Source organism: Magallana gigas, chromosome 6 (genome assembly GCF_963853765.1).
Source record: "Magallana gigas chromosome 6, xbMagGiga1.1, whole genome shotgun sequence".
Lineage (NCBI taxonomy): Eukaryota > Metazoa > Mollusca > Bivalvia > Ostreida > Ostreidae > Magallana > Magallana gigas.
In genome coordinates, this window is record NC_088858.1 from 10000779 (window position 1) to 10012568 (window position 11790).

Below are 11790 nucleotides of genomic sequence, written 5' to 3' on the forward strand. Positions count from 1 at the left end.
GATGATAGACATTTGATTGAAGATGTGTTTAACCGGTTTCGTTTTGTCTTCCGTCACTTCCGGTCCACACAGAACGAGTTCAAACAAATCGAGCTGTTTATCAGTTAAACTTTTTGTCTTTGATATCTGTAGTGTGCTCGATGAACAATAAAATGCAAAGGGCAAGTATACAAAAAATAACAAATAAAATTTACATTAAGCACTTCCGTTTGTCCGTTTCCTGTCCCGAAACAAAAAACCTTGATTCCTAGAGATCTCAAAAACGGTGACAACTTGAACAGTAAAACTTTGTGGGATGATAGACGTATGTATGTACATGTGTTTACAATATTCTGTTTTGTTCGGCGTAACTTCCGGTCGTCACCGGAAGCTCTTCAAAAATAACTATTTTTACGCATTAAATTCTTTTGCCATATAATAGATATATAAGTATAAATCTATACATAGGTTATCAATGCAATGTTATATCAACAAAAAAATTCTACTTCCGGTGAGATATCTCAAATATCTCAGGTAGCTTTTTTGAAACTCATTTTGTACAAACAAGTTCTCAGAAACTATAAGTGATCAAAGCACAAAACGTTCATGAATGATAGACATTATATTGAAGATGTGTTTAACCGGTTTCATTTTGTCTTCCGTCACTTCCGGTCCACACAAGAGGAGTTCAAACAAATCGAACTTTTTATTAGTTTAACTGTTTTTCATTGATATTTGTAGTGACTTCGATGAACAATGATGTACAAAGGACAAGTATACAAGAAATATTTAATACAATTTACATTGAACGCTTCCGTTTGTCCGTTTCCTGTCCCGAGACAAAAAACCTTATTTCGACGAGATCTCATAAATGATGTCGACCTGAACAATCAAACTTTGTGGGATGATAGACCTATATATGTACATTTTTTTTTAAACTTTTTTATTTTGTTCGGCGTAACTTCCGGTTGTCACCGGAAGCACTACAAATAATATGTTTTTTCTTTATTTATTTCTTTTACATGGAATGAATATATCAGTACACAATCTTAGATGTGTCATCTTTATAATGTTAAATTTTCAAATAACTGTTCCTTCCGGTGAGATATCTCAAATATCTCTGTGTAGCTTTCCCTTTTACAAATTTGATGCCCGCAAAATTCTTGTCACTGTAAGTGAATGAAACACAAAGCTTTCATGAATGATAGACATTTGATTGATGATATGTTTAGCGGGTTTTATTTTGTCAACTGCCACTTCCAGTTTTCACCGGAAGGATTCAAATAAATCATATTTTTAACAACCAAACTTTATAACCTGTTTTGTTTAGTTCGGCATTACTTCCGGTCGTCACAGAGAGTACTTCAAAAATTGATTTCTTTTTCAATCTCGTTGTTTTACATGGAAGTAACGTCTGGATATATCATTTACAATACTTATCATATTAACTATTTTCTCTATGTAAGAGAAGCAATGTCTACGGTTAAATTGATTCATGTATATCAAAACGGAAGACCTTTTTGTTGCATTTGCAACAAGAGTCTAGTTATAATTATTTTTTTTTTCCTTTTTTTGTCCACAAGATTTCTCAGAGATGGCCGGATAGATTTTTTTGAAATTTTCTGGAATGAAAGAGAATGATAATATCTCTAGGCGTTTTTTTCATTTTTTCAAAAATCATTTCCGGTCGTCCGTTTCCTGTCCCGCAACGAAAAAGCTTGTCACCTCGAGATCTCAAAAACGGTAAAGACTTGAACAACCAAACTTTGTACGATGATAGACCTATAGTTGTAGATGTGTTTAAACTATTTTGTTTTGTTCGTCGTAACTTCCGGTCGTCACCGGGAGCACTTCAAAAATAATTATTTTTACGCATTGAATTTCTTTTCCATAGAATAAACATAGAACTATAATTCTATACATAAGTTATCTATGCGATGTTATATCAACAAAAAAATTCTACTTCCGGTGAGATATCTCAATTATCTCAGGTAGCTTTTTTAAAACACTTTTTGTACCCGCGAGATCTCAGAAACTATAAATGATCAAATCATGAAACTTTTATGAATGATAGACATTTGATTGAAGATATGTTTAACCGGTTTCATCTTGTCTTCCGTCACTTCCGGTCCACACAGGAAGAGTTAAAATACATCAAGCTGTTTATAAGTTTAACTGTTTTCTTTTGATATTTCAAGTTATTTTAATGAACAATTATGTACAAAAGGCAAGTATACAAGAAATATTTAATACAATTTACAATGCGCACTTCCGTCTGTCCGTTTCCTGTCCCGAGACAAAAAACCTTATTTCGACGAGATCTTAAAAACGGTAACAATTTGAACAACCAAACATTGTGGGATGATAGATCTATGTATGTACATGGGTTCACATTAGTTTGTTTTGTTCGGCGTAACTTCCGGTTGTCACAGGAAGTACACCCAATTTTGATTTTTTAAAAATATTTGGTTAATTAGCATGGAAGTAACATTTAAGCTATAGAAATACAAAAGTTCATATATACAGTACATTATAAATAAACAACAACAAGTTCTACTTCCGGTGAGACATCTCAAATATCTCAGGTAGCCTTCTGTTTAAAAAAACAAAGTACCCACAAGATCTCAGAAACTGTGAGAGATCAAGAAACAAAATTTATATGTATAATTAATATTTGATTGAACATGTGTTTAACGGGTTTCATTTGGTCGTACGTCATTTCCCGTTCTCAATTGAAGCGTTCAAGGAATAGAAGTTTTTTTTTAACTTTAGATTTGTTTTAATATTTTACTTAATTTGATGAACAGAAACGTACCGTAGGTAAATGTACTAAAATATCTACTTTTAATTTCTTAAATCACTTCCGTTTGTTCGTTTCCGGTACCGAGACTAAAAACCTTTTTTCAAAGAGATATTATAACTTACAAAAACTTGAAGGTTTAAAACCTCGCGGAAAGACAAAACAATGTATGAAGATATGTTTACTATGTACTGTATGATCCGACGTAACTTCCAGTCGTCACAGAAAGTACTCAAAAATTGACATTTTGTCTTTTTGTTTTTTTTTTATTTCTTTGGAATTCTTTTTCAGTATATGTTATATCCATTTTCTGTTTACAAGAGAAATGGACTTAACAGATTAATACATGAGGAACGGAAGACCTTTTTGTTGCTATAGCAACAAGAGTCTAGTTATTATTATTATTTTTTTCCCCTTTTTGTCTTGTGAATTTCTCAGAGATGTCTTAATGGATTTTTATAAAATTTTCAGGAATGACTGAAAATAAAAAGATCTAGAGGATTTTATTTAAACATTTTCTAAATTCACTTCCGTTTGTCCGTTTCCTGTACCGCGACAAAAAGCTTGTCACCTCGAGATCTAAAAAACGGTAAAGACTTGAACATTCAAACTTTGTGGGATTATAGACATATAGCCGTAGATGTGTTTAAACACTTTTGTTTTGTTCGTCGTAACTTCCGGTTGTCACGGGAAGCACTCCAAAAATAATTATTTTTACGCATTAAATTTTTTGTCCATAGAATAAATATATAAGAATAAATCTATACATAGGAAATCTCTGCGATGTAATATTAAAAAAAAATTCTACTTCCGGTGAGATATCTCAATTATCTCAGGTAGCTTTTTTAAAACACATTTTGTACCCGCGAGATCTCATGAACTATAAACGATCAAGACACGAAACTTTCATGGATGATAGACATTTGATTGAAGATGTGTTTAACCGGTTTCATTTTGTCAGCCGTCACTTCCGGTCCACACAGGAGGAGTTTTAAAAAATCGAGCTGTTTATCAGTTTAACTGTTTTTCTTTGACATTTTGAGTAAGTTAAATGAACACTAATGAACAAAAGGTAAGTATACAACAAATATTTAATATAATTTACATTGAACACTTCCGTTTGTCCGTTTCCTGTCCCGAGATAAAATACCTTATTTCGACGAAATCTCAAAAACGTTTACCATTTGAACGACAAAACTTTGTGGGATGATAGACCTATGTATGTACATGTGTAAAAACTTTTTTGTTTAATCCGGCATAACTTCCGGTCGTCACAGGAAGTGCGCCCAAATTTGATTTTATAAAAATGTTTTCTTATGTAGCATGGAAGTATCAATTTAGCAATAGAAATACAAAATGTCATCTATTCATGGTAAAAAAAAATGCAAAAAAATAATATACTTCCGGTTAGACATCTCAAATATCTCTGGTAATTTCTTTTTTAAATTGTCCCAAGACAAAAACCTTTTCTCAAAGAAATATTAATAAACAAAAAACTGAACATCTGAACTTTGAGGAAAGACAAAAAAATGCATGAAGTTATGTTTACTATGCTCTGTATGTATAATACGGCTTAACTTCCGGTCGTCACAGAAAGAACTCAAAAATTGACATTTTGTCTTTTTGTTTTGTTTAACTTGGAAATAATTTCTTGGGAATTTCTTTTTAGTATATATTATATTTCTTTTCTTTTCACAAGAGAAATGGATTTTTATGTGCAGATTTTTGCATGAGGAACGGAAGACCTTTTTGTTGCTATAGCAACAAGTGTCTAGTTAACTGTATTATTTTTGTGTGTGTCCATATTTAGGAGTGAAATTCTGCAGATAATTATTTATGAAAAATTTAACTTAACTTTTTTTGGTTTCAAACATTCTATTTACAGTTATTTTAATAGCATTGATTTTTTTTTTTTTGCTACTTTTTGTAAAAATAAAATTTAGCCATACTTGAAAATCACTCATATACAATTCTGAACGCAATCAACTCATGAAACATAATTCTGTCACATGAATATTTGACGAATGCAGTAGTGAATTTTTCAGAAAAGCTTTTGTGTGTCACATTGATATTCTGTCTCTTGTAAACATATGCAGGATAAGTTATACTCAGTACACATGTAAAATGATTCATTAATACAATGAAATATATGTATGGGATTTACACATTTAACTGTGTGATATAAAGCGTGAGCACTAAAGCTACACAGAAACAAGGGGGCCTGAAAACAGAGAGTACCAAGGGACGGTGCCTGCACAGTCGATTAGACTGGTCTACTTGTACTCAAAGTAATATTATACATTGACTATAGGAGAGAACATAATATAGGCATTGTACCTGCTGTTCAATCCAATTCAGCATATTCATATATATTCGAATAAAATACTTATTGCATTAAAAATTGTACTGAAAAGGATTAACCTAACACATCGTTTGTCTTGGTCTATGCATATAACAAAAATATTTTTAATTCACTATAATTTCATTTATATGTTGAATGCTGTATTTATATCATATACTAATGAGAATACATGTAGCTATGTCTGATCCCATATCATTTAAAATTTAGTTATTTTTCATTATATTTCATCTCAACATGAGTGCTAAATAGTGTAGATTGTCGAGGAGGTGGTTTTGAAGATGACGTAACTATTGGGGGATTCATAGAGGTGTAACGGGGGTTCCATGGAGTATTGACTATAGAAGGATCTTATAGAGGACTTTTATCATCGATATTTTTAGTATAGAGGACTTTTATCATCGGACTTTTATCATCGATATTTTTAGTATAGAGGACTTTTATCATCGATATTTTTGGTATCGGTGTCCTTCCTTGTACAACAAATTTTCTACTAATTTGTCATATTGTTAAAACTATGTCACACTCTAAATGTAAACATATCAGCTGTATTAATTTAAAGAGTAAACGAAATCCTGATTTAGAGATAGTGACCATTTTCAAAGTGTGAGATTACATATCTATGTATGCACTATTTAACGGTATATTACGGACAAAATGTCGCTGCTAAACGGCAAGAATTTGTTTCATGACTATTCGAAGTATGATATTAAACTTGAGTTCTCAAGATGAATTCTTACAGGGTGACGGACAATTTCAGTCAATTTACATTGGTAAACGTAATTTTCCCCTTTAAGTTGAATCACCTTAATTAAATGCAATAATTTAAATTAGACTCAAGCAGATACATTGCATGGTCTATGCAGTAATAAATAAAAGTGTCGGTATTTTAAATGTCCCATTTTGAATTTTAAATTCTAAATAGCAGAAAATAATCACTATGCGTAAGTCTTCTCAAACAACTATAGCAGCCATGTGTGGTGGTATGTCTGAAAAGTTAAGAGTCTCCCGTTTACTAAGACCTGCACATGAGACGTCTCGCATTACAACAGATATGTGATTGCTTAACACATGATTTCGCTCCAAATCATTTAAAGAAAACTATTTTCCTAAAACAGATGAAATTCTCTGAAGTTTAAGTAATGATCAAATTTACTTTTCTCATTCATTATCAATGAAACAAGAGGCCCACAGGCCTCAGCGGTCACCTGAGTATTGCCCTTAGATTGACATATCAGAATATGTGTATGATTTATCTAAACATCTTTATCGCAAAGCTAATACGAAAGTACACGCTAAGGCCGATGAAGCATTGCGTTGAGTATAATCATAAAAAGAGAACCCAATGTCAGATGAAATAAACTATTCTCTGAATTGTTACCTCGGGGCTAAGCACTGGTGTTTATTTATAAACGTCCATTTTAAAATGCTACATGTATATATACTGTATCCCCTCTTTGTATAAGCAGGCCAAGATACACATACATGTACATTGTAATTAATAAGTATACATCATAACATCCAGATGTAGAGTTCGGCAATTACTATATTTTCAAGAGATACGATTAGATAAAGCAATATGTTCTGACCACCCAAAAACGTAAACAACAATAAACATGATTATATACACTCAATCAATTAATTGTTACAGCCCTGATATTTATAATGAAATGGAAATAAAAACATTCCAATGTTTTATTTGTTTTGATCTCTTGAGTATGTTTTGTGTACAACAAGCAGCACGTACTAGTATTCAAACAAGATTTTTATCAAGCGGGATTGTTCTTTCATTTGAATGAGGCTGACTGGTCAATGAATTACTATGGCTACAAAATAAATGATTAATAAAATCCTTATACAGAACTCTTCTTCTAAAGGAGATTAATATAGCATAAAATGACCATTTTCATCCTAACTTTACACGCGTTATTTTTTCCTTTCGAGTTGAGCCGCCCGGAGATCACGGCTAAGAGCTCTGTAATCATGGTTCTTGTTAAGAACTCGGCGTTAATGAGCGGTTCATATTAATATTTTTTTTCTTTCTCGAAACTACCGGGACGCTTGGAGAAGGTTCTGTTTTTAGTGTCATGTTGTAAATTTTGTATTTACTGCCACCCCGGTAAACTCAAAATTTACAACATGTCATTAGGAAAGAGGTCTTCCGCGAACGGCAATCAAACACTCGACCTTCTGTTATGTCACGAACAAGCGGTTTTAATGATTAAATTAGTGTATCACTGTACAGGAACATCATCATTTGCCTTGACCGCGGGATCGATTTGTAACCTTCACCGACAAATCGGGAGGTGCTGATAAATTGTAAAAACGCAACTTTAGTATAACATAAATAAGTCGTGGAGAGCAACGTTTTGAACATGATTATGAAAACAAAAAATCCTTGTCAAGGTATGACTAAAGACTAAAAACTAACTATTCAGTGCAAAGCTGATGACAAGATGTTTCAGTTGTGATCTATATATTATATAAATATCATTGGACACCAGCTACTAATACCCTCAACTCTACGACATCTTGGTCCGCTGAATTTTGCTTGAAAAGCTTAATATAATTGAAAGTAATCATACTATGTATAATTCAGCTGTTCCCGATATTTTCTGTTAAACGACCGACTGATGAACAGTTGCTACAATGTTTGTCCTGACCAGAAATCCAAACTACGACCTTCCACACGAAGCGATATTTGAATTGTCATATGGAAACAGTATTTCCCAACTTTGAAGTACATGTATTGCTTTACATTAAGTTTCATATGCAGACAAATTAAACAAAACATTTTGAAAGCATTTTTGTAAAACAGGTTTTTTTTCGTAATCGTCTACATCTGTTACTAATTAGAATCTAATAACAATCTGTTTTTTAAGGTTCTTGAACTGTAAAACTTTTATTGCTAGAGGACATTTTGGAAATTGATGTGTATAAATAACCTTCAATATAACAAGTTTGTGTCATCAAAAAGTAGGCCTATTTTTCATAACGACTCCAAAATAAGTACATTTTTCGCGGAATTTGGAGAGATATTTTATAAATAAATTATTGTTATAAAACTTATTGACTGCAGCAGTTAGATAGAAGGGTGTATAAAAGTCACATGCCTGTTGTGGTGGGTGCAGTTTTGTTTTCAGATTTGCCGAAAAGAAGTCATGAAAACCTCTATTTTTTTGACTCTTTTGTGCATCTACTTTGAGTCAGGGCATAGCATTGGTTATTATGCAAAGCTTTCGAAACGCTCCTTGCATTTCGCCTCCGTAAACAATGAAGAGTCGGGAGAATTTCCTTGGAATAAGGTTCGTCTTCCACAATCAGTCAATCCTCTCGAATACGGCATCTTTCTCCATAAAAAGAATTTATAGGTCAGTTCTGATCATTTTTATTTATCATCATTTTGTTTTTCAGATATTTTGCTTCTACACAATTTGAAGCAATCGAAGCCCGGAGGGCGTTTCCTTGCTTTGACGAGCCCGCTCTGAAGGCCAAGTTTGCGATGGCGATTGTCAGGGAGAAAAAACACACCTCCCTCTTCAACATGCCCCGGGAACATACCGTACCAATGAAAAATAATCTTGTGCTGGACATGTTTCAACAAAGCGTTAAAATGAGCACTTATACAGTTGCATTTTCAGTGAATGAATATGAAGGAAAGTCTAAGAAAGCAAAATCTGCAGTAAATATAAGTAGTATTGTGCGTAAAAATCCGCTGTGGCATATTTACGTTGCATTCAATATTTATATGCAAATCATTTAACAGTTGATTTAATAGAAATAAAATTTAAATATTCGATAAATTTGGATTTGTTAATGTAATTTAACAATAGGGACAATCTAGACTTTGAAATAAGATTAAAAGTATCAACAATAAGGAAACTTTTATTTTCATTCATTAATAGGTGACAGTGTATGCCCCAAGAAATGATGTAGAGAATGTGGATTACTGATTGGATGCTGGTGTGGCTATTCTGGATTACTTTGACACTCTGTTTGGAGTTCAATACCCACTGCCTAAACTTGGTACTCTTTTTGTTTTAGAGTCTTGGAAATATGTATTTTTATACAATGAAATACATGTAACAGTGAATTAAGAATCACAGCTGCGGATATCTTCCTTCCTCTTTTTTTTGATAGAATTGACGTAACGATTTATTGAAATTATTTTACATCAAGATAAGTTAATACTTTTTCTAACAATGAATTGAAATGTCTAATAAAATAATACTTGTTCCGTTGCTAACAGATATGCTCGCCGTTCCCTATCTTGAGGCCGCTGCAATGGAAAATTGGGGACTTATTACTTTTAAACGTGCTTTGTTAAGTCATTCAAACAAATCTGGAGAGTCAACGAAATTGACTTCGGCTTCAGTCATTGCACACGAGATTGCACACCAGGTATTACATACAGTCAATTGTACAAAAATAAAATCAAAGGAGCTCGAACGAGTACTTTTGGTGTATTCCTGTACTGCATATCGTTTCAAATTTCCGTCTCAAAAGGTACTCAGTACCCACAACTGTATGAAAGAGTAAAGGAAAAGGGCTGTTTTTTAAAATTGGTCCAGCCAAGATTCGTGTGATAAAACGTGTGTGTTTTTTAAAGAGCTGCTTGGTGAGGCTGAGCGCTAAAATAGTTGTGTTTTTATTACATAAATTTAAAGTGTGACCTCATTATAATAAAATAGTTTTAAAAAAGGGGAAGGAAAAAAGCAAAGAATCAATCGTTGTCTATATTCTCTCAATTATATATAACTAGGAAATAAAGCTATGTCCAACTGCTTTTAATGATGTCTTGCTTGGTCTACTTGTTATATACAAGTCAAATAGGGGTATGTAGTAAAAGGAAAAATATATATTTTTATACTGAATGAATTATTTTTTAAATTAAAAGAGGAAAACAATGAAAAAGCCTGGATGAACATAAAATCGGCGGTTGTTCTGAAGGAATATAAATCGACAAATAAAGAATGAAAGTTGGTTTGATCTAATTAATATTACAATTTTATTTTTGGGCTTATTTCAGTGGTTTGGTAACATGGTAACGATGGAATGGTGGGATGATATATGGCTGAACGAGGGACTCACTACTTTCATGCAATATTTAGGACTCCAAGCCTTTAATAAAAACTGGACATTTGTAATACTTTCATTAACTGTTGTTTTTAAACACAAATTTTCAAAAATTTTATTGTCAAATAAATCCATGAAATCAAATGTTTATCAGATGTTCAGTAATAATATGACAATAAAATTGACTTTATCATTAGTAACGAAATATGCTTTTCCTCTAAACTGTAAAAATAATTCATTTCTTGTAAAGCGATACCAACAGTACAAATAACAACAAAAAAATTCACTTTATTTAAGATTAAGATAGAAACAGAAACTTCGGTAAACATTTTTTATTTGTTGTTTTTGTAGGAAAACGAGTTTGTGGATAGAACTCATGGTATGAAGTGCGAAGATTTAACAAAAACACCTGTCTTAGACCAATCAGTTGATGTTCCTGATAGCGAATTTGGCTGCGTTTCGTATAATAAAGTAGGAAACGTTAACTATAATGTTGAGACTCGTGAAACAACGATTCGGTATTGTTTGGACTTCAGAATGACATAAATAATGGTTATTTCTGTATTGATGTTATAGGGAGCTTCTATCGTACGTATGATTAGGAGCTGGCTGGGTGAAGATGATTTTATGACTGGAATAAAAAAATACTTAAAGGAAAACAAATATGGTAATGTTGTCAACGAAGACTTATGGCAAGCTTTGTCAGATGTAAGTAAAGTTGAATAAAGATCTGAATAAAAATTGTAGAAAACTGTATTGCCAAACAGAAATAAAACCACTTCATAAATGTGTATTATGTTTTTATGTTTCTTTGGACAGTCTTCAAAGGATCGCTTGGATGTAAAATCTGCCATGGAGACGTGGATGGTGGAAAAGGCTTATCCCGTTGTCACTGTTAACAGGAGAGGTTCTGAAATCAGTATAACCCAGGATCCATTTATCTTTGCAAACACCCCAGCAAGCAAATCTTCTACAAAGTAAAGCAGCAACTTTTTTACATAATGAGATGATTTTAAAATATCTATGGCATTTTGTTGTACTTTTGCAAACGAATGATTTTATTCAGATGGACGATTCCTTTCTGGTATGGCGCTTTAGATAAAAGTGGGAACTTTTCACGAAAAATGGTAATGTTACGGGAGAAAACAGGTAAATTGAATGCCTCAAATTCTGATAAGCAACACTCATCAGACGTTAATACGATCGTTCTACAAATGCAACAGACTTATTGTAGATTAAAACAGGGCCCCAAGATATGAAATATCTAAGACTTAAGTCAAAATTTCAATTACTGAGTATTGAACAAAATACTTATTAATTATAAATTGACAATAGAAATGTATAAAAAGCAACATGGTGTGTTAGGATAGTCCTAAATTACAATGCAAATTTTATTTGTGCTATAATGAAACTTTTAAACTGTGTACAATTCATATTCTGTTTTGTGTGTAAAACAACTTCATGATCCAGGGGCCCGAGATCTTGAATAATCAGATTATTTATGAATTAATTTATGAAGGAAAGCAGGAAAAAATTAGATATTTTCAATTTATATTTATCTAAGATATGTGTACTT

At 32.4% G+C, this 11790-nt stretch overlaps 1 long non-coding RNA gene across 1 annotated transcript; it reads left to right on the forward strand.

The window, feature by feature from the left end:
* The first annotated feature begins 10794 nt into the window (after positions 1-10794).
* LOC136276050 (uncharacterized) lies at positions 10795-11391 on the forward strand. The gene is made up of 3 exons (XR_010714528.1): positions 10795-10922; positions 11034-11191; positions 11281-11391. It is a non-coding gene; the product is annotated as an uncharacterized lncRNA (long non-coding RNA).
* Positions 11392-11790: the final 399 nt, after the last annotated feature.